Source organism: Myxine glutinosa, chromosome 1 (assembly GCF_964187855.1).
Source record: "Myxine glutinosa chromosome 1, kmMyxGlut1.1, whole genome shotgun sequence".
Lineage (NCBI taxonomy): Eukaryota > Metazoa > Chordata > Myxini > Myxiniformes > Myxinidae > Myxine > Myxine glutinosa.
This window is the reverse complement of record NC_136261.1, coordinates 399,096,127-399,117,765: the sequence shown is the minus strand read 5'-3', so window position 1 is coordinate 399,117,765 and position 21,639 is coordinate 399,096,127.

Sequence of the window (21,639 nt, the reverse complement as noted above, 5' to 3'; positions counted from 1 at the left end):
GACACTTAAGCTTAGTTTGAAGTACACCCTGCCAGCGCTCCCGGTGGGACGGCAGGGCAACCAGAAGGGACGAGGTTCTCCTGACCACGTGGCCCTCGATCTGGGAAGCGAGAGGCGTTCCATTAGTGGACGCGCCCCTCACGCCCGACTTTTGGGCGGCCCCGGCAGGCCGTTTGTTTTGACGTTCCGTGGTATTACTCTAATACTCGGTATTACTCTAACATCAAATTTATCCTGAAATCCACAAATTACACAAATAGTCAAATCTGCATTGAAGAAACCAGGAGTGCTGTTCAGATGTCGAAGATTCTTCTCCTTTGAACAGTTTCTTCAACAGTATAAAGGATTGATTAATCCTTGTACAGAGTACTGCTCTCACATCTGGGGAGGTTGTAGCTCCATATACTTACTGGACAGAATTGAATCCAAAGTAATCCGACTTATCAACTCTCCCAATCTGACATCAAAACTCGACCCGCTCAAATTATGCCACAAAGTTAGCTTTCTTTCTCTTTTCGACATATATTACTTCAGTTTCTGCTCCCAATAACGTGCTGCTTGTGTATCTCCACCATCAGCGAGACCACGGAATATTCGACAAGCCACTACATCTCATGATTATTGTGTGGCCATTGGAAACTCAAAGGTGGGGCGTTATGACGTTTGTTTCTTCCTCTCCACTGCCAAACTCTGGAAATCTTTACCTTCTCATGCCGTTCCAAACACTTATGACCTTCCCCTTTTTAAAAAGCAGATTTTTTACTTCCTCGAAAACTCTAAGACTATTCTCTCTTCACCTTTCTATCAATGCAGCTCTATTATTTTAGGCCTGGCCATGATGAGGACGATATATTCCGTGAGTGGAGCCATCAACATTTTTTTTAAATTGCTAAAATGTGCCATAAACTTTTAAATATTGAATTTAGGATGCTTGAGTATCAATGCAGAATCACTGAACTACATATGATACTGTTGTGGATATGAGGATTGTGTTTTTTTTATTGTTTTATTGTGGACCCTCCTTCCTCCATTTGTTGTTGTATAAAGGTCAAAGGTCGTGCCCGTAGTTATTTCACAAGCACCCACGTAGCCAGTAATAGATTTCCTCCTTGTTGACAGTTATTTCCTTATTCTGTGTAGTAGGGTAAGGCCTTGTCTTCCATTAATTTGACACTCCATTGCACCGCATTAAATAAGGTAGATCCCTCCGACATGGCATCATCAAAGTGCCAGGTTTGCCAGGTTTGCTGCAATTGCCAACTGCATTTGGGTGGTTTTCTTCATTCGGAATTGCTGCCCTTTGGCTGGGGCTAGCTCGAATCGCCCCAAAACCACCATTAGCCACGAGGTAAGGTCGGGGAAGAAAGGCGTGTCTCCACCTCGTCATAGAGGGGAGGAGTGAACCAGCCCTTGCCGACCAACCCAGAACGAGGGGTTGGCTTTAGAGGGCGGAGAGAGAACATTTGGGGGAGGTTCGAAAAAGGGTCAAGGGTGGGGCTTATATAACCCGCGAGAGACGCCCCCAGAGAGAGTCGAGGAGGGAGGAGATCAGATCACAGACAAGCCTGAAGAGAGTCCTGCGAGTTTGTGAGCGAGGGAGAGAGAACCCGTCATGCCAGACCCCCCACCAGCAGCGTTGGCTCCACCAGGCAGCTCCGACCCGTTACCCCGCGCACACCACAGGATCGGTGGCATCGGCGGCTGTCGAGGTCCAGCCCGACATCCCGTGCGGGATCAAGCTCCAGCCAGCTCCGTGCCTTCCTCCCCCTCCAGCCACCCATCTCCAAGCCATTGATTCCTGCCTGCATTTCCCGTGTAAGTGTGAATGTTCGTCCGTCTTCCACGTTGTCCTGGGGTTTATTAATTAAGCTTGTGTAGATAAGCTAGCATTTCACTGTGTCTCCTTGATTCCTTCTGTCATTATTTTATTATCCTTCCTTCTTCCTTGGTTTCTTTGGTCCTGTAAATAGTAATAAATTATAATCGTATTTAAAACCTTTTTTTTTACTTCTTCTTCTTCTTCTTCACATCCACGTCGTCTTTGTCTTTTCCAAATTGAATATCTGTGGCACGATTTGGCCAATGTTCAGAATCGGGTCTAGTCATTGTAAAAACGGTTTGGGCCGCGGCACCATCTGCTCGGCAAATTAACATCTTATCCGCGGTCCGTAACAATTGGTGAGGGGATCGAGATACGGACCTGAAGCGCTTCGTGCGCTCAAATTATGAGTGGGCCGAAATTTGTTTTATAAAATCTTAAATTGAACATCGTGCCATGGATAGTCAAGGCGGCCGCCCGGATAAGCCCCCGTCCCTGCACCGAATGCCGGACGTATCCAACTGCCGGCACCAAGCAACCCGCATTCATTGCTCGGCTGTGCGAACCTGGGCTTTGGAGATGAATAGGCGCACCGAGAGGCTCAAGTGAGTAGACGTGTGATGAGGATAGTGTTTTGGACCCGAAATTAGAAAAACAAAATTTGATGATTGGCAAGTTTTTAATTGGCTGGAATTTGGTGAGCAAAATTGATAGTAGAAGATGCCCGATGTGGTGGGATGGCAACTCTGCCATCTCTCACAGCGGGGGCAAAGGAGCACTAGTTTTATGGGGTTTATGGCAGTGAAAACTAGCCCGGGAGGGTTAGGATATTTTGTGTAGGGACCTAGAGAGTGACAATTGGTAACGCTGAGGTTAGGTAGTGACAATGATACCTGTAGTGGGGATGCAGGTAGATTAGTTGGATGATAATGGCGACTGGGAAGCGCAAGTTCCAGAGGGGAGTAGTTAGATGAGATGATGCTGTGTGTGTGAGGATCGAAAGTGTATTGAGCAGGGTATGAGAAACTGATTGTGATTGTGAGTTGTATTGTGATTGCACAGGTGTGCAACTGAACAGGTGGATGGAGCAGTGTATGAGTGAGAGTGATAGTGATGTGAGTTGTGCTGACCAAATGGTCCAGGGAGGAAGGAGGGTGCAGGTGGCACCAGGTGTGATTGCGCAGGTGTGCAACTGCAGGTGTATGGAGAATGGTTGTGTGGAATACATGGAGTGTGGAATATATGGAGTAGGGAATGGATGGTCGTGGAGTGAGTATGGTGGAAACTGTGGAGTGGAGTGGGTGGTGCGAAGGTGTGGATGGGGGAAAGGAGGATGGACCCCATCACGAATACCCGGGGTGGGTAGTTTAAGTGTTAGGTAGAGGGTATAGGTAAATTGTAGTTGGATATTGGCATCTGTGGTGCGTGGTGGAAGAATGATGGTTGAACGGGTGCATTAGTGTCGTGGAAATGGCTGGGCGTGTAGCCTGTTAGTGCGTGTAGTCGGATGGGCACTCCACCACTGTGAGGATGTCGGCCAGGTGAGGCCACAGGTGGGCTCTGGGAGCCGGTAGAGTTGTTGTGGATGGGGCCCGAGGATCCGGAGGACGGACCCGGGTAGCCCAGTGCCAGAGAGGGCACCGAGGGGTGACAGAGCCAGGAGGGGCCTTCCCCAATTAGATAGGTTAGGGTGACGAGCTAGGTAAGCTCGGGTGGCAACTACAGTGGTGGAGGTGTGCAGGTGGGTAGACCTGCTGGAAGAGCTACACGACTCAGCCCGGAAATTGTGCAAGGGCACCGGGAGATGAATCGGGGGAGTGAGACCCCAAATTGAGAAGCACCACAGTTTGGTCAATGGGAATTGGTTTTTAGAACCCATAGGGTAAGTTGGCCAATGGATTGGCAGGGAAAGACCCCGGGTAGTGTAAAGTGTGTTAATGTCATTTATAAGATAGTTAGGATTAAGAATCTCCTCGCACCATCTGCATCCACTCACCTGAGGTGACAGGACTCCACACCATGCCATGTTTTTATTATTTTATTGTGCAAATGTTTGGAATGTGAGACGCATCATGACGTAGGTGTGACATTGTGCTGATGTTCCATCTCTTCCTCCTTATGAGGATTGATGATGAATTGGGTGATGGCAAATTTGGTTAGAGGGATTGTGGGGACGAATTTGGTGTAGGGGAAATATGGGGTAAGGGCAAGGGTAGAGTAGGTGACAGGGGGGGTGACGTACGGTAGGGACGAGCTTTTCTCCGCTCCGTCTCCATACGCACCTCGCCTTGCATTGCCTTTATTGATGTGTACCCTTGTGACCTTACCCCTCGCTCATCTGTCTTTCCCTCTCCCCTCCCCCTTGTCTCCCACACGAGGACTGGGCGTCGAGGGGAGTGTGCGGAGGTCGCCTTGTGTGCCAGGACCCTCGCAACCAGCATGCATTGCATTGATGTACCACTTTATGGACCGCTGTCCTGCGGCCAAGTACCACTTGATGGACCCCAGGTTCTGGGGCAGGGCACCTCTGTTGGAGACCGGCCATAGTGGCCAGGGAATCTTGCTTGTGGACCTCAGTAAGGTGGCACCTATGCCAAACAGGTGGACCACCCTTAGTTTGCCCCCTTGGCCCTATATAAAAATGGACACGGTTTGTGCTTTTTATATTGCCAAGTAGGCCGCATGAAGCAAGAAGACATCGGGAAGAACATCGGCCCAGCAGAGAAGGAGAAGACCACCACCAGTTGTTTTTTTGTGTGTTTATTACAAACAGTAATGACTGTGCACTGGTTGGTGCTTTTGGGTGCTTTGGTGTTATTGGTACTGGTGCATCGATGCAATGCGTGCTGTCTCCTCCCTCCCAACAGGAATTTCCTTCTCTTTGTTTCCCTAAAAAGAAAAAAAAAACACAGGTCCTGGGTTGCGTTGTAAATAAGGAATCACGTCACTGTAAATAATGCTCCCCATCGTAAATGTATAGTTTGAAAACAATTCCGTAATTCGGTTATCCTGTGGGCGCAAATCTGTTAGGCAGGGTGCAATGCAGCAGGGGGACATATTTATTTGTGTTTTAAAATTGTCACACTCAGGGTCAGGTTAATTGTCGAGGGATTTACACCTACGTGTCACACTAAAAGTAAAGTTTTATAGGCCCGAGGACGGGCCTGAAGGAAGGAGGGTGCAGTGTAACGAATTTGAGAAGTGGAACGAATTTGAGAAAATGTAAAGAATGTGAGAATTATGGTTTTGTTGTGTGTAAATGGCACCCTCCGTAATGTAAAGAAAGGTTGAAGCTCGTCCTCTTAGTTAATTCCATAAACCTACACACAGGGCACCATATATCCTTTTAAATAGTTAGTCCCTTATTTTATGTAGGTTAAGGATGTGTTTCCCAATAGTTTGACTCTTCATTGCACCGAATTAAATAAGAGTAGGTCCCTCCGACGCCCCATGGCATCTTCAAAGTGCCAGCTTTATCCACTTTGCTGCAATTGACACCTTTATCCACTTTGCTGCATTTCATCCCCTGTCTACTGTTTGCTGCATTTGACTCCATTACGCACGAGGTCACCAACGGAGAAGAAAGGCGTGTCTCCACCTCATCATCGGGGGGAGGAGTCAGCCAAGCGCGAGGAACAAGGCGTGGCTTTGCCAATGCGTCATCAAGAGGGGCGGGATCGGTAGCCCTCGCGACCAATCAAGGCCGAGGCGAGCCGACCGAGGGGCGTTTACAATGCACGCGGGTAAGAAACCCAAAAGCACGTTATAAAAGCACAGGCGCGGGTTTCTATAGGGCTTTTTGGAGAAGATTGAGGTCCTGGAGAAGTCACAGAGTCCTGAGAAAAGATTGAGAGGTCCGGAGAAGATTGAGAGAGAGGTGCGGCAGATACGCGCTCCAGCTAAAGCAGCCAAGAGAGAACGAGACGTGAGGGGGTGCTGATACTGCAGCAATACGCCGAGACCCTCTAGGCCCTATTGCCGGTTGTGGAGACGCGGAGCTGCCAGCTGCTGTTCGCTTCGAGCACGGAACGTGGACCTCGACGGTGTGGAATTGCCCGGACCTTCCTGTCCTGCCATCGGCTTGGACCTTCTCCTCCCTCCAGTGATTCCTGCCATCATTTCCCCGTGTAAGTGTGATTGTTCGTCCGTCTTTCATGTTGTATTGGGGTATTAATTAAGACTGCCATATATAAGCTAATCATTGCACTATGTCTCCTGCTCCTTCCATTGCCTTATAAATCATCTTTCTTTTCCTTTCTGCTTAGTGTGTATAAATAGTGTTACGTGGTCCTCCTGGTAACTACCTGGTCTCGGTGACCCCCGGACCGTGGGAGGCACCCCGCCAGAAAGATATATGATTTATACGCTTTCGTAACACAATCAATATGAATTCCAGTCAATAAGAAACCCCCACACCACGGATCCAGAGTAATCAATAATCTATTCCCCCAAGGAATCAACAATCAACAACCATCAACAATCCACAATCAACAATCAATCACCAATATGATTAAGATGGCCATCTTATATATGTGTGTCCCCTTTCCCCACTCCCGACCCCTTGGGTACTCACGACCCCTTTGGTCTCTGTCCCTCACAATGTCTCTGGGCCCCTCCTGACCAAGATGATGGTCGGCTTCTCCGCACACGGGCGGTTGAACGAACCCCTGGCTGACGTGCTCCCGAATGTGCCCGTCACGTACCGGGAACAACGGTTGCAGCGCGCACCTCCTTGCCAAGCAACGCGGGCAAAGCAACGCATGGCCTGTCCAGGGCGCGAGGCCCACGGTGCGACCCGTACGCGTCCTTGTAGACGGTGAGGCGAACTGTGTAGGACGCTGGGTTCCGTGCACGAACACACGGCAACTTGATGTGTCAAGGGGTAATTCCTTTCACCAGATGGGTTTCCCAACGCCGCGTCAGACGCTGCTCGATATCGATACCCTCGCCTCGGAGCTCGGCGAGGAAGAAGAAGAAGATCGTCGCTTCTCCAGGACCTCGTGTCATTTTCCTTCCGTTTCCGGTCTCCTTTTTCCCAGAAGGGCTCCTGACCCTTTAATCACAACAACCTTTAATCGACTACACATTGATAAGCAAAGACCTGAATAGTAATTCACATGAATTCGTAACAATAGTAATAAATCTTGTTATTCCCTACTTTGTCTTTACTTCTTCATGCTCTTTCGGTCGCTTTAGAGGTTTCCATATTGAGTGCACGTGGCGCGATTTGGCCAACGTTTGATAATCGGGTTAGTCTTTGGTAATGGCTCGAACGTCGGGTTGCTAACACCGCTCGGCAAATAACATCTAAAACCGGGGTTCGAGCGGTACTTGTCTCCCTAGTCTGCGGAGGGATGGATAAAGGTATTCGGGATAAACCCTGGACCCATAACCCTGATCCGTTCCATCCCGTGGGAGAGCGTTACAAGTGCCAGGAATGGGGAGACGGCCAGCTTAACAGGACAAGGAGCTAATCACCCCTTGCTAACGGGAGAGCCGTCCTCCGTATCCGTAACATTTGGTGTCAGGAGTGGGATGGGGGACGTGGGATGGGGGACGGAGATAGTGTTTTGGACCCGAAATTAAAAAGCAAAATTTGATGATTGGTAAAGGATTGGCAGATTGATGATTGGTAATGGTAGAGTGATTGGCAGTGGATTGGCAAATTTTTAATTGGCTGAAATTTGATGTGCCAAATTGGTAGTGAGAGATACCCGATGTGGTGGGGTGGCAACTCTGCCATCCCTCACACCCGGGGGAAAAGGAGCACTAGTTTTATGGGGTTTATGGCAGTGAAAACTAGCCCGGGAGGGTTAGGATAATGATAGGGATCTAGAGAAGATGACCTTAGGTAACGTTAAGGTTAGGTAGTGACAATGATACCTGTAGTGGGGACGCAGGTAGATTAGTTTGGATGATAATGACGTGGTATGTGCTTAGTTTAAAGGGAAGATGGGGAACACTAAGTTAGCAGGGCAACAGGTAGTTCAGATGATGCCGTGTGTGTGGTTAAAAGGTGTGATTGCATAGGTGTGCAACTGGACAGGTGTATGGAGCAGTGTTTGAGAGAGTGATAGTGATGTGAGTTGTGCTGACCAAATGGTCCAGGAAGCGGAGGAGGGTGCAGGTGGCACCAGATGTGATTGCACAGGTGTGCAACAACAGGTGTATGGAGAATGGTTGTGTGGAAGACATGGAGTGTGGAATATATGGAGTATGGAATGGATGGTCGTGGAGTGAGTATGGTGGAAACTGTGGAGTGGAGTGGATGGTGCGAAGGTGTGGATGGGGGAAAGGAGGATGGACCCCCATCACGAATACCCGGGGAGGGTAGTGTAAGTGTTAGGTAGAGGGTACAGGTAAATTGTGGTTGGATATTGGCATCTGTGGTGCGTATGGAAGAATGGTACTTGGATGGGTGCATTAGTGTTGTGGAAATGGCAGGGCGTGTAGCCTGTTAGTGTGTGTAGTTGGTTGGGCACTCCACCACTGTGAGGATGTCGGCCAGGTGAGGCCGCAGGTGGGCTCTGGGAGCCGTTAGAGTTGTGGATGGGGCCCGAGGATCCGGAGGACGGACCCGGGTAGCCCAGTGCCAGAGGGCACCAAGTGGTGACAGAGCCAGGAGGGGCCTTCCACAATTAGATAGGTTAGGTCAAGGAGCAGGTAAGCTCGGAGGCAACTGCAGTGGTGGAGGTGTGCAGGTGGGTAGACCTGCTGGGAGAGCTACACGACTGAGCCCAGAAATTGTGCAAGGGCACCGGGAGATGAATCGGGGGAGTGATACCCCAAATTGAGAAGCACCACAGTTTGGTCAATGGGAATTTGTTTTTAGAACCCAGAGGGTAAGTTGGCCAGTGGTTTGGCAGGGAAAGACCCGGGTAGTGTAAAGTGTGTTAAAGTCATTTAGAGGATAGTTAGGATTAAGAATCTCCTCGCACCATCTACATCCACTCACCTGAGGTAACGATGGTACTCCACACCATGCCATGGTTTGTTGGTTTTTATTATTTTGGTGCAAATGTTTGGATTGTGAGACGCATCATGACGTGGGTGTGACATTGTGCTGGTGTTCCATCTCTCCCTCCTTATGAGGATTGATGATGAATTGGTGATGGCAAATTTGGTTAGATGGATTGTGGGAACGAATTTGGTGTAGGGGAAATATGGGGAAGACGTGACGATAGTGACGAATTTGTAAATGTGGAGATTGTTGTAAATATGGGGTAAGGGCAAGGGTAGAGTAGGTGACAGGGGGGGGTGACGTACGGTAGGGACGAGCTTTTCTCCTCTCCGTCTCCATACGCACCTTGCCTTGCATTGCCTTTATTGATGTGTACCCTTGTGACCTTACCCCTCGCTCATCTGTCTTTTCCCCCCCTTGTCTCCCACACGAGGACTGTGTGCCACGGGGAGCGTGCGAGAGTCCGCCATTGGGTGCCCGAACCTCTCGCAACCACAGCTGTCTGCATCGATGCACCACCATATGGACCACATGTCTGTGGCTGAGCACCACTTATGGACCCCATGGGTTGGGGCATGGCCCCTATGCTGGAACCGGCCATGAAGGCCCGAGATCTTGCTGGCGGACCTTGGCCACAGGGCACCTATGCCCCACAGGTGAACCACACTAGTCGGCCCTGTGAGCCATAAATAAATAAAAACGGACACGTTTGGTGCATTTTATTTTATGTGCAAATAGGCCGCCAGCAAAGAAGATGACAACATCAGGAAGAGAGCATTAGCCAGCAGAGGGAGCCAAAGACCAAGACACCACCAAGGGTTTGTTTAGTTATTTTTTTATTATTGAACTGCAATGACTGTGCACCGATTGGTGCTTGAGGGTGTTTTGGTGCGTTTTGGGTGCTTCATGGTGCGTCGATGCAGAGCAGACTGTCTCCCCCCCCAAAAGAACAATCACAGGTCCTGGGTTGCGTTTTGTAAATAAAATAGAGTCATTGTAAATAATGCGCCCCCACCGTAAATGTATAGTTTGAAGACAATTCCGCAATTCGGTTAGCTGTGGGCATGAGTCTGTTAGGTCGGGTGCAATGGATCAGCGGGACATATTTATTTATGTTTTAAAACTGTCACACTCAGGGTCAGGTTAAATGTAGAGGGAACTACACCTACGTGCCACACTAAAACTAAAGGTAAGAGGCCCGGGACGTGCCCGAGAGGAGGCGGGTGCAGTGTTGTGGATATGAGGATTGTGTTTTTTTAAATTGTTTTATTGTGGACCCTCCTTCCTCCATTTGTTGTTGTATAAAGGTCAAAAGTCGTGCCCGTAGTTATTTCACAAGCACCCACGTAGCCAATAATAGATTTCCTCCTTGTTGACAGTTATTTCCTTATTCTGTGTAGTAGGGTAAGGCCTTGTCTTCCATTAATTTGACACTCCATTGCACCGCATTAAATAAGGTAGATCCCTCCGACATGGCATCTTCAAAGTGCCAGGTTTGCCAGGTTTGCTGCAATTGCCAACTGCATTTGGGCGGTTTTCTTCATTCGCCATTGCTGCCCTTTGGCTGGGGCTGGCTCGAATCGCCCCAAAACCACCATTAGCCACGAGGTAAGGTCGGGGAAGAAAGGCGTGTCTCCACCTCGTCATAGAGGGGAGGAGTGAACCAGCCCTTGCCGACCAACCCAGAATGAGGGGTTGGCTTTAGAGGGCGGAGAGAGAACGTTTGGGGGAGGTTCGAAAAAGGGTCAAGGGTGGGGCTTATATAACCCGCGAGAGACGCCCCCAGAGAGTCGAGGAGGGAGGAGATCAGATCACAGACAAGCCTGAAGAGAGTCCTGCGAGTTTGTGAGAGAGGGAGAGAGAACCCGTCATGCCAGACCCCCACCAGCAGCGTTGGCTCCACCAGGCAGGCCCGACCCGTTACCCCGTGCACACGACAGGATTGGTGGCATCGGCGGCCGTCGAGGTCCAGCCCGACGTCCCGTGCGGGATCAAGCTCCAGCCAGGTCCGTGCCTTCCTCCCCCTCCAGCCACCCATCTCCAAGCCATTGATTCCTGCCTGCATTTCCCGTGTAAGTGTGAATGTTCGTCCATCTTCCACGTTGTCCTGGGGTTTATTAATTAAGCTTGTGCAGATAAGCTAGCATTTCACTGTGTCTCCTTGATTCCTTCTGTCATTATTTTATTATCCTTCCTTCTTCCTTGGTTTCTTTGGTCCTGTAAATAGTAATAAATTATAATCGTATTTAAAACCTTTTTTTTGTCTTCTTCTTCTTCTTCTTCACATCCGCGTCGTCTTTGTCTTTTCCAAATTGAATATCTGTGACACGATTTGGCCAACTTTCAGAATCGGGTCTAGTCATTGTAAAAACGGTTCGGGCCGCGGCGCCATCCGCTCGGCAAATTAACATCTTATCCGCAGTCCGTAAAAATACATATAAAAGGTCGTTAAAATTTATCTCATTGAAAAAAGACAACTCAGAGGTGAGCGTGCGCATGTCGAGGCCACCTTGGCAGCCCACTAGGGGCAGGTAACCAAGCTTTTAATGTGGTTAATCTGTCTTTTTATCTGTGAGTAGAATATCTCAAAAGGTTAAGAGGCTCTCCTTTGTGGCACTTTAAATGATTCCTCAAAGACCTTAGATTTGAGAAAGTCTCTGCACAAACCGTACACATGTACGGATGCTCGCTTGTGTGAATCCGCTTGTGAATCCGACACTGTCGACCGAATGAACCCCTTACCACAAACATTGCATGTACTAGTACCCGACTGCAAAGCCGCAATGAGCCGGCGAAGCCAAAGCCTCTTGCCACGATTTTACCCATCACTCTGGTTTCAGTAGGTTAGGTAGTTGGTAGTAGCTAGGTGTAGTAGGTACCATACCTAGTTCAAAATGACACCATTTGCATTCTGGATGAGATTAAAATTTATTAAATTTTCTTCTTGATTAATTCGGTGAATTCCGTCTCAACTTCGGATATTTCCAGCCGTGAAAAACTATCCCCTATGGCCGCGAGATTTCTAAAAAATAATTATTCGTCAATTTTAGAATATTTGACGCCGTTTTCACCCTCCGAAACACGAAATAAACTTTTTTGAAATAATTTTTGTAATGCTCGAATCTCATTGGTTCCGATGTTTAGTGACGAATTTCGTTGAAGATAACGAGGTTGGTCTTAAAGTATTTTAATTACACATTAGAGGTGCATCAGATGGTGAATCAAACAAAGACGGGTGAAACAAACTCCTATTGAACTTTTTGTCAATTTTTTTATGCATACTTCCACATCCGCAAGATGGCGGCCTCCATTGAGCGATTTGGTGCGTCACAGCTTCGGAATTCTCACCAGAGGATCCAGCATAATCTGGTTTTCAACATAATACGTACGCGTTTATTCACAACACCGGCTTCGCCGGCTATAAGGGTGCTCTCCCATGTGAATTCGCTCATGAGTCTGACAGTGCGTTGATCGAGTGAACCCTTTACCACAAACATTGCATGTATAAGGGCGCACTCCCATGTGAATTAGCTCGTGAGTCCGACAGTGCGTTGACCGAGTGAACCCTTTACCACAAACATTGCATGTATAAGGGCGCTCTCCCGTGTGAATTCGCTTGTGAATCCGACAGTCCGATGACCGAATGAACCCCTTACCACAAACATTGCATGTATAAGGGCGCTCTCCCGTGTGAATTCGCTTGTGAATCCGACAGTCCGATGACCAAAAGAACCCCTTACCACAAACATTGCATGTATAAGGGCGCTCTCCCGTGTGAATGCTCACGTGCCTCTGAATCTTTGTTGAAGAACCGAAACTCTTTTGGCACACCTTACAGGTGTACTGTTTCTTTCTTGTGTGAATATCAGAATGACTCACTAACATGCTTTTATTTTGCGTTGAACAAGAATATTCAGTGCATTTGAACTCTTCATCACTGGGAACTTGTCGGTGCCTCTCCTTGTGCCACTTCAAATCTGCCTTTTTGGTGAAGCTGTGAGAGCACGAGGTGCCGGTGAACTTCTTGAAGGGCTTCTTCTGTTCTCCTGTGAAGAGCATTCATCAATGTTAAAAAATGTCAGCACCGAGTTTACACTGAATGGAAGCTTGAACTCCCTACGCCAAATTGTATGTTGAGAACATATCAAGTTCAATAATGAACATAAACGCTCTCTAAATGATCTGCAATAAGTTTACATTCTGTAATTCCAGAGCCCACCCTGTCCTGCCGTTAAGAAGTGTTTTGTCCCAGAATGTTCTGGGTTGAACCTGTCATTCTCCAAATCATCACAAATTAACATATAGTATACAAGTACACAGGTAACGAAATGCAGTGAAAGACTATTCTGCCCATCTGGCCGACACCACTGTCGAATCCACAAATGTGGGGGCATTGTTTGAATGGAGTAAAGGGAGGATTTTTTTTTTACTCTGCATGGTTTAGGCTCATGGAAGAGCTTTGACACAGAACAAATCAGGACACATCACAAAGGAAACAGCAGGAGAAAAGTGGAAACGCCAACAGCAGGGCGGGGGGAGAAAATGGACTGAGATGAACAAACGAGGGATGAAGCACAATGCAAATGGTGGACAAGATGGATACATAAGCAACATTTCATGGAGGGGTTGGGTGGTTTATCAGGTGCAGAAAAGATCATGATTTTAGGTTGGTGATGACTTGAGATAGTGGTGAATAGCTGTCTTAAAGATATGGAAGGAAGGATGAGATTGAGGAGAGAATAGCAGGTGGTTCCACAGGTGGGAAAAAGAGGAATAAAAGATAGGAGGTGAGCATTGGTACTGGATTTTGGCATTTTCATTCGGAGAGGGTTGCTGGTGGACCGAATGTATCTTGCAGAAAGCTGAGGGAGACAAAGCACGGAGAGGGCAGAAGGTGCAAGTCTTGACAAGTCACCATCAGGTTTTAGAGGAGAGAGACAAGTTTGAAAGTTCATTCTTAAGATTGGACAGGTGGTGTTTTCTGGCTCTCCACAGAGTAGACACACACTTGTTGCGAGCTTTGTGGAATGATCTGAGGTCGTCTTCAGTTGGATTTGCTTTCCAAGAGGAAAATGCAAGTTGTTTTAAAGCAACTGCCTCACCACAGGATTCAGAGTACCAAGAGTGGGAAGATGGGTAAGATAATTATTGAAGACGAGATCGATGGCTGGACCGAACGCACGCACAGAAGCAGGCACACCGCAAACGGGCTCCTTTTATCTATTAGATGCCCAAAACCAACGTCTCTGCACAAATTGCTGTAAGATGACAGGACTGAGCCATTGGGACAAGTGTAGGTTCTGAAAGGCAGAAACGCAAAGCACAAGCTACTTCCGATGCTGATGTAAAAACCTCATGTCAGAACAGCTGTGCACACAAAGGCATAACAAAGTACGTGGAGTAATCCACCGGCACATCTGCAAAAAATTCAATATCCCTGTTTCACAAAACTCATGGAAGCATGATCCAAAAGCAATCATTGAAAATAATAACGTCATGCTCATGTTTGACCTGATGTTACCATCCACCGTGAACATCGAAAAAAAAGCACTGCGACTGGACATAGCACTCAGGATCAAAAAGGAAAAGACAGCAATGCTAATTGAGGTTTCAGTAACCAGTGAGTTTGGTCTAAATAATGCAGAAATCAAGAAAATTACTAAATAGCGAGACCTCAAGAATGAAGTGAAAAGATCCTGGAAGCTGATGAACGCCAAAATTGCACCAGTGATAATTGGGGCAATGGGAATGTTAAAGAAGAACCATGCAGAGATTTAACAACCCATCCATGGGAACATTACCACAAACGAACTGCAGTTGGAGGCTTTATGGAGCTCAGTGACAATCCTGAAAAGAGCCCTTGGAACAAAACTCTGAGAACAACAAAACTTCACAACTTAGTCCATGAGTCACGATACTTCGTTTCCTGGGAGGACTCTGTTCCACCTTCTGAAACCCAAATTATGGAGAAAACAATCAACAACACACAAAGGCACAGATACAGAGACAAATATACACACAACTAGATACACACACACACACACACACACACACACACACACACACACACACACACACACACGGTGGAAGGTATTTGGGTGCAGGAGTGAAATGGAAAGATGGGTGGGGGGGGGGGGGGGGGGGGGAGGGCAAGAGAGGGGATGAGGTAGGCAGTCGGGTCGTGGAAATGGTAATAGGAATAGTGAGGTAGAAGGGTGAGTGAGTACATCACAAACAACACACCACCTTTCACACAAAATATGGATATCATATGTTCTTTGAAATTCATAACAATTTGTTTACTTCATTACCAGCAAAGAGCGCGTCTTTATGGATGGGAAGAATAGGAAGCAGGACTTAAGAGTACGTGTTTACTATCACGCCGCTATAAAACCCACAAACAAACAGACAATGTCTTCCCTGTCTGGGGTAATGGTTTGGTTTAAAACCCCAAACTAATTGGTAAGAGATTGAAGGGGTCGATAAAAGACAAGGTAAGTTCGGGGATAGATACGGTTTAGGGATAGGACTTCTTCTTCATTCATATGCAGCAGGCTGTGAGTTGCACCATGAGGTGAGGACATGGCTCTGCCGCTGATGCAGTGCCCCCTGTAGGTTCGGGCAGGAATTTGTTATTTGTTCATGGTGCCGACAGCTTAGTTACTCTTCACGAAGGACACCCTGGGATATTTAACATCCACCAACTAATACCGGTAGATGCGATGCCCCATGTAAAGTCCACCCGAGAGAAGGCACACACATACATGAATGACCTTGACAACTTAGAGGCAAGTGTGCGTATGTCAAGGCCACCTTGGCCGCCCACTCGGGGCAGGTAACCAAGCTGTGAGCAAAATTAGTGCTTTTGTGCCGTCCATCAAGAATAAGGGCTGTATCGGGTTTCAGGGTAATCAGTTGGTAAATCAGTCGAGTCAAGATCATAAGTTTTGGGGGGTAACCCTCCGTCCCTGGGGGCCCACATGATCCAAAATGGAAACCCGAAAAATCGAGATTGTGTGAACTACTGTCTTGTATTCATGTGTCAAGTTTCAGAACAATCAGACTTGTGATAAGGGAGGAGTAGAAAAATAGCAAAAAGTTAACTCCCCTAAGATTTACAGCAAAAAGTTAATTAAGTGAAAAAAAAATCATCAGCATGGTCGCTCTTTCACTTCATCAAACTTTCCCTGAATCCAAGATGACGATTCGATCATTTTTTTTCGTTCATTATTCTGTAATAATGTAACATAATCTATGTCCACAAAGTAAATTTCGAGGGAGAGAGAAAAGGAAAAGGAGGTGAAGATGGGCAGAGAAATGCAACAAGCAGATAAAAAGGTGAAGAGTAGACAATGATGGAAACACAAATAGAAAAAGAAAGAAAGCGAACATGAGGAACGAGTGAATATTAAATAAATAATTATTCTGTTATATGTGGATGTAAGGAGACATGTATGGAGACAAAAGGTGTGAAGGTGAATATCAGAAAAACGAAGGTGATGGCTTGTGGTAAAGCATGTGGTGAGGTGGAAAGAACTGGGAAGTGGCCGTGTGCTGTGTGCAAGAAGGGTGTCGGAGTAAACTCCATTCAATGTATAATGTGCGCTGAGTGGGGTCATCAAAAATGTAGTGGTCTGAGAGGGTCATTAACCAGTGTGGCAGCTACATTCAAGTGCAAGGTGTGCACAGAGGGAGCTGCAGATGGAGGAAATATTGAGTTGGATCTTGGAGATGGTGTGCAGCTGGAAGGTGCGAAAACATTTCGCTACCTTGGAGACATGTTGAATGGAGAAGGTGGATCAGACTGGGCAACGGTTGCCAGAGCGAAATGGGCATGGAAGAAGTTTCGGGAACTGAGTGGCGTGCTGATGAGGAGGTGCGTGTCGTTGAAGCTGAAGGGAAAGGTGTATGCTGCATGTGTGAGAAGTGTTATGATTTATGGAAGCTAGACATGGGTGATGAACGTAGAGCAGCAACAAAGGCTGGAAAGGGTGGAAATGCGAATGGTTCGGTGGATGTGCGGAGTTTCGTTGAGAGAGAGGAAGACAAATGATGAATTGCGAAAGATGATGTGAATAGAGCCTGTGATTGATGCTGTGCAGAGAAACTGGTTGAGATGGTTTGGTCATGTGTTGAGGAAGGATGAAAGTGACTGGTTGAGAAGAATGATGGAAATGAATGTAGAAGGAAGTAGATGACGGGGAAGACCGAGAAAGACTTGGCCAAAGGTGGTGGAAGAAGAAATGTGGGCAAGGGCGTTAACAATGGGAGATGCAGAAAATAGGGCAAAATGGAGAAGATTGTCATGGGGCCCGCCAGGCTAACCCCCACTCTAGCAGGGAAAATGGCCTTAAAATGCCTGTTGTTGTTGTTGTATATGGATGAATCGTGTGTGTGTGTGTATGTGTGTGTGTGTGTGTGTGTGTGTGTGTGTGTGTGTGTGTGTGTGTGTGTGTGTGTGTGTGTGTGTGTGTGTGTGTGTGTGTGTGTGTCTTACTTTTTGTGTCTATTAATTACAGGCCATTCAAATTTACTTTTAACTCTTAAGACTGCTGAGACCCTTCAACTTTTGTAAACCCTTTAAGACCCCTGAGATGCAGAGGACCCAAAAGATCCCGAGAACCCAAAGTTCCCGGAGACCCAAAAGTCTCAGAACACCCAAAATTCTTACCTTTGTTTAAAATCTTAATTCAAAAATAAATAAATTATTATTTCCTTCTTTGTTGGTTCGTTCTTTGACGACGTGTTTCACCCCGCCCGTTTTTTTCTCTTTTTGCTCTCCTTACTTCCTAACTCAATCCTCTCCAGCCAAAAGACACCTTTCCAATTCTTGATAATTTTCACCAAACTCCTTCAACTTTCTCCTTCTTCCCCTGATCCACTTTCACCTCACCTTCCAAAAAAACAAATCGACGAATAATTTAATAAGCAGGCCTATCCTCCCATTCTGACACATTTTCACTTACACACCTCACTATTCCTTCGTGTTCTGCTCTCCTAGCTGTCAATCTCATATTCTTCTGTTCCTGCATCTGAACCTGTCCTGGAATCATTAATCCCCCTTAGGAATCCTTCCTGCCCTCATTTAGGGAATTTCCCCACATAGTTTTCATGGTTTAGTTTTAAAATGTTTAAACTTTCCCCTGAAGTGTTGTAGTCTGTCGGATATTATGACACATTTTTCTTCTTCTTCTTTAAAAGGTTGTATTCGATTTGCTCACCAAATCTTTTCATTTCAAATAAAAATTCCATCTTCCAACTCTTCCTTTCTACATTCCCAAAACTCACATGCATGCCACCCCTCCTCCAACGTTTTCAAACAGATCTCTGACTCGAAAATCACAAGAAAATCATTTTGCAATAAATGTTCATTTTCCATTAATTGTTCAACACTTTCTAAAATCCAAACTCACTTCTCCCCTCCTAAACACCCCACTCACCCATCCCTTTCAAATCTCCCCCCTTGCCCCTTCCCACCTAAATCCCCCCTCACCCCTCCTCTCCTAAACTCCCCCTTCACCCCTCCCCTCCCAAACTCCACCCTCACACCTCCCCCTCACCCCTCCCCTTCACAACTCCCCCCTCACCACTCCCCATCAAAACACCCCTTCCTCCTTTTTCTGCAATGCTCCCCTCTTACTCCTCCTCCTCAAAGCATCCTCCCCGATTCCTCTCCCTTCCAACTCTCACCTCCATCTCCTCCAACCTTCTTCCTCACTCTTCCTCCCCTTAAACAACACCTCACTGTGCCTCACTAAATCACCATCAAACTTTTGTCCTCCTCATCCTTCCCTTTCTCCTTGCTATTCTGAAATCTCTGACACATTATCAACTGCTCTCCCTACCTCCTCCTCTTCCACATCTTACCCTACACCCCTCCTCTCCCCTGTCATGTATCCGATGCTCCCCAGTCCCATTCCTCTTCATGAACGGGATGGATCTCAAACATCCGGGGCCTTCGCTCAAACCTGATTGATCTCTCCATTCAGGTTGCTTCTGACAAACCAGACTTGTTCTGCTTAACAGAAACTTTCCTTCTTCCTAATGGCTCTGATTCCTTAATATCTCTCCCTGGTTATTCCCTCCTCCGGTATGATAGACCTGAGCCTCGTCCTGGAGGTGAGGTTGCTATCTTTATCAAAAACTCTCTTCTTCACTCTCTCTGCACTGCCCTCTCTCCACCTCACCCCCAGGAGTACCTCTAACTATGGCTTCCCCTTCGCTCCCATCTTTTGTTCACATGTGTTGTACCGTCCACCAAACAGTGATGACTCCATCTACATCTCGCTGTCTGATAACATGGACAAACTTCTATCTACTCATCCCAACTCTCTCTCTTCCTCATATGTGGTGATTTCAACTGTTATCATGCCAGCTGGCTGGGTGTGGGTACCTTTCTCACCAGCCATGTCTCCTCAGCAAAGAACTTCTGAGACCAACTGGCATGACTCAATCTGTCAATTTCCTGACGCGGATCTCAGTCAACGGAGCATCTTCTCTTCTGGACTTGGTTATGACAAACTTCCCTGCAAATGTCTGCTGCTCTTCTTCTGCTCCAATCGGTTCATCTGACCACATGCTTGTTAAAGTGGACATCTCTCTGGCCATTCTCACAGAGCCTCCTCAGCATCGACGAGTCTGACATTTCACACAGGCCAACTGGCACGGTCTTCAAGGAGCCATCATTCGTCTGGACTGGTCTCCCATTTCTACTGCCTCTGACATCAACTCATCCTGGGAATTCTTCCAAAGTAAATTGCTCTCTCTATTGCACAGATTTATCCCATCTCGTCTTCAGTTGTCATACTCTTCCTCCCGTCCATGGTACACGGAATCTTGTGGTGAGGCAGTTGCCCTGAAACAACTTGCCTTTGCCTCCTGGAAGGCAAATCCAACGGAAGGAAATCTCATTTCCTTTCACAAAGCCCGGAACAAGTGTGTTTCCACCCTCAGGAGAGCCAGGAAGCAATATCCCTCCACTCTCAAGACTGAACTCTCAAACCTGTCTCCCTCTTCCCAATCCTGGTGGTGTCTGGTAACATCCTCTTTTTTTTTTTTTTCCAAGATCGAGGCTCGTGAAAGAGCGAACATTAATCACACAGAAAGACAAACCGACACATAAAACATATAACATCGGGAGCGGGAGCGGGAGACAAGATGGGGAGAGAGGGGGAAGGACACAAACACAACATTTGAGAGCAGGGACCGAGAGACATGGAGACATCGAGAGATCTGTGGGAGGGAAAGGGGTTTGGGGGGGGGGCATGGGAAGGGGGGAGGGTGGGAGAGATATAAAACATATGGACACTGCCAGGACTTCCAGGAAAGAAGTTGGAATTTCAAACAAGGTGGATCTGGGGTGAATTTGCGGGGGTAGAAAAGATCAAGGTTTTGGGTGGGGGAAGATAAGAGATGGTGGTGAGCAGCTGTTTTAAAGACCTGGAGGGAGGAGTGGGATTGAAGGGAGTGTGGGAGTTTGTTCCAGAGGCGGGAGAAAAGAGGAATGAAGGAGTGAAGGTGAGCAGAGAGCCGAGATTTCGGCAGTTTAACCATCAGAGGGTTGCTGGCAGATCTTGTGCGACCTGTCGGAATATTTGGGGGACAGAGCACAGAGAGAGCTGGGGGAGCAAGGCCGGAGAGGAGTCGGTAGAAGACAGAAAGACCACCTACCTGCCTGCGGTGAGTGATTGAAAGGCCCTCAGAGATAGCTTCATCGTGGGAGATTCCAATAATTCTGAAAGCTTTGGTTTCAACAGCGTGAAGCCGAGCTAGGTGTGAGGCAGGAGCACCGGCCCATAGGGGAGAACAGTATTCCATTGAGCTGCGGATGAAAGCCTTGTATGTGGTGAGGAGCTCAGGTGTGCCGAGGAAGGACTTCGCACGACGGAGGATGCCCAGTCGGCGACTGGCTTTGGAGGCCAGCTTGGAAATGTGGTTTTCCCAAGAAAGATCATGGCAGATAGTGAGACCCAAAAGCTTGAGCGACAGAACTTCTTGGAGAGGATTGTTGAGAAAGTAGATGGGAGGGTTGTCCAGTCGATCTTTTCGGAGAGACATAGTAAGAGTCTGAGATTTGTCAGGATTGAAAGACATCTTCCACTTGTTTGACCGGTCTGTGAATTTGTCCAAGTCTTCAGAGAGTGAGGAGGCTGCAGACTGCCGATCTGAGGGAAGAGGATTGCAGCGGCAGAGAGTGGAGTCAACAGCAAAGAGACAGAGAGGATTTTCCAGAGAGTCGGAGAGATCATTGATGAAGACCAGTAAAAGCACAGGGCCCAGAACACTGCCTTGGGGAACTCCAGTCTGAACAGGAAGGGGAGATGAGAGAAATCCATTCAAGGCCACACGTTGACTACGACCAGAGAGGAGGTCCGCAAGCCATGCATGGAGATTTCCATGGATACCATAGGAGGAGAGTTTGGTGAGCAGAGCTGGGTGCCAGACCGTATCGAAGGCACGTGATATGTCAAGGGAGACAGCTCTGATTTCCTGTTTGGCATTGAGGACCTCCATCCATTGTTGAGAAAGCAGAAGCAGCATGTCCAGAGTAGAGTGACCTGGTCTGAAACCAAATTGATGATCAGAGATCAAGCCATTGGAGAAGAGGAAAGATTTCATATCCGAAGCAATGATGGATTCCATGACTTTGCTGATAATTGGGAGCAGGCTGATTGGTCTGTAGTTGCAAGGATCTGTTTTTGCACCTTTTTTGTGTAAAGCGGTAATGTTTTCTGATTTCCAGGATGCTGGCAGATGACCTTGAGCAAAAGAGAGGGTGAAAAGAACAGAGAGAGGGTGAGATAGAGCGGCAGAGCAGGATTTTAGGACCCGTGGGCTGATGCCGTCTGGTCCAGTTGCA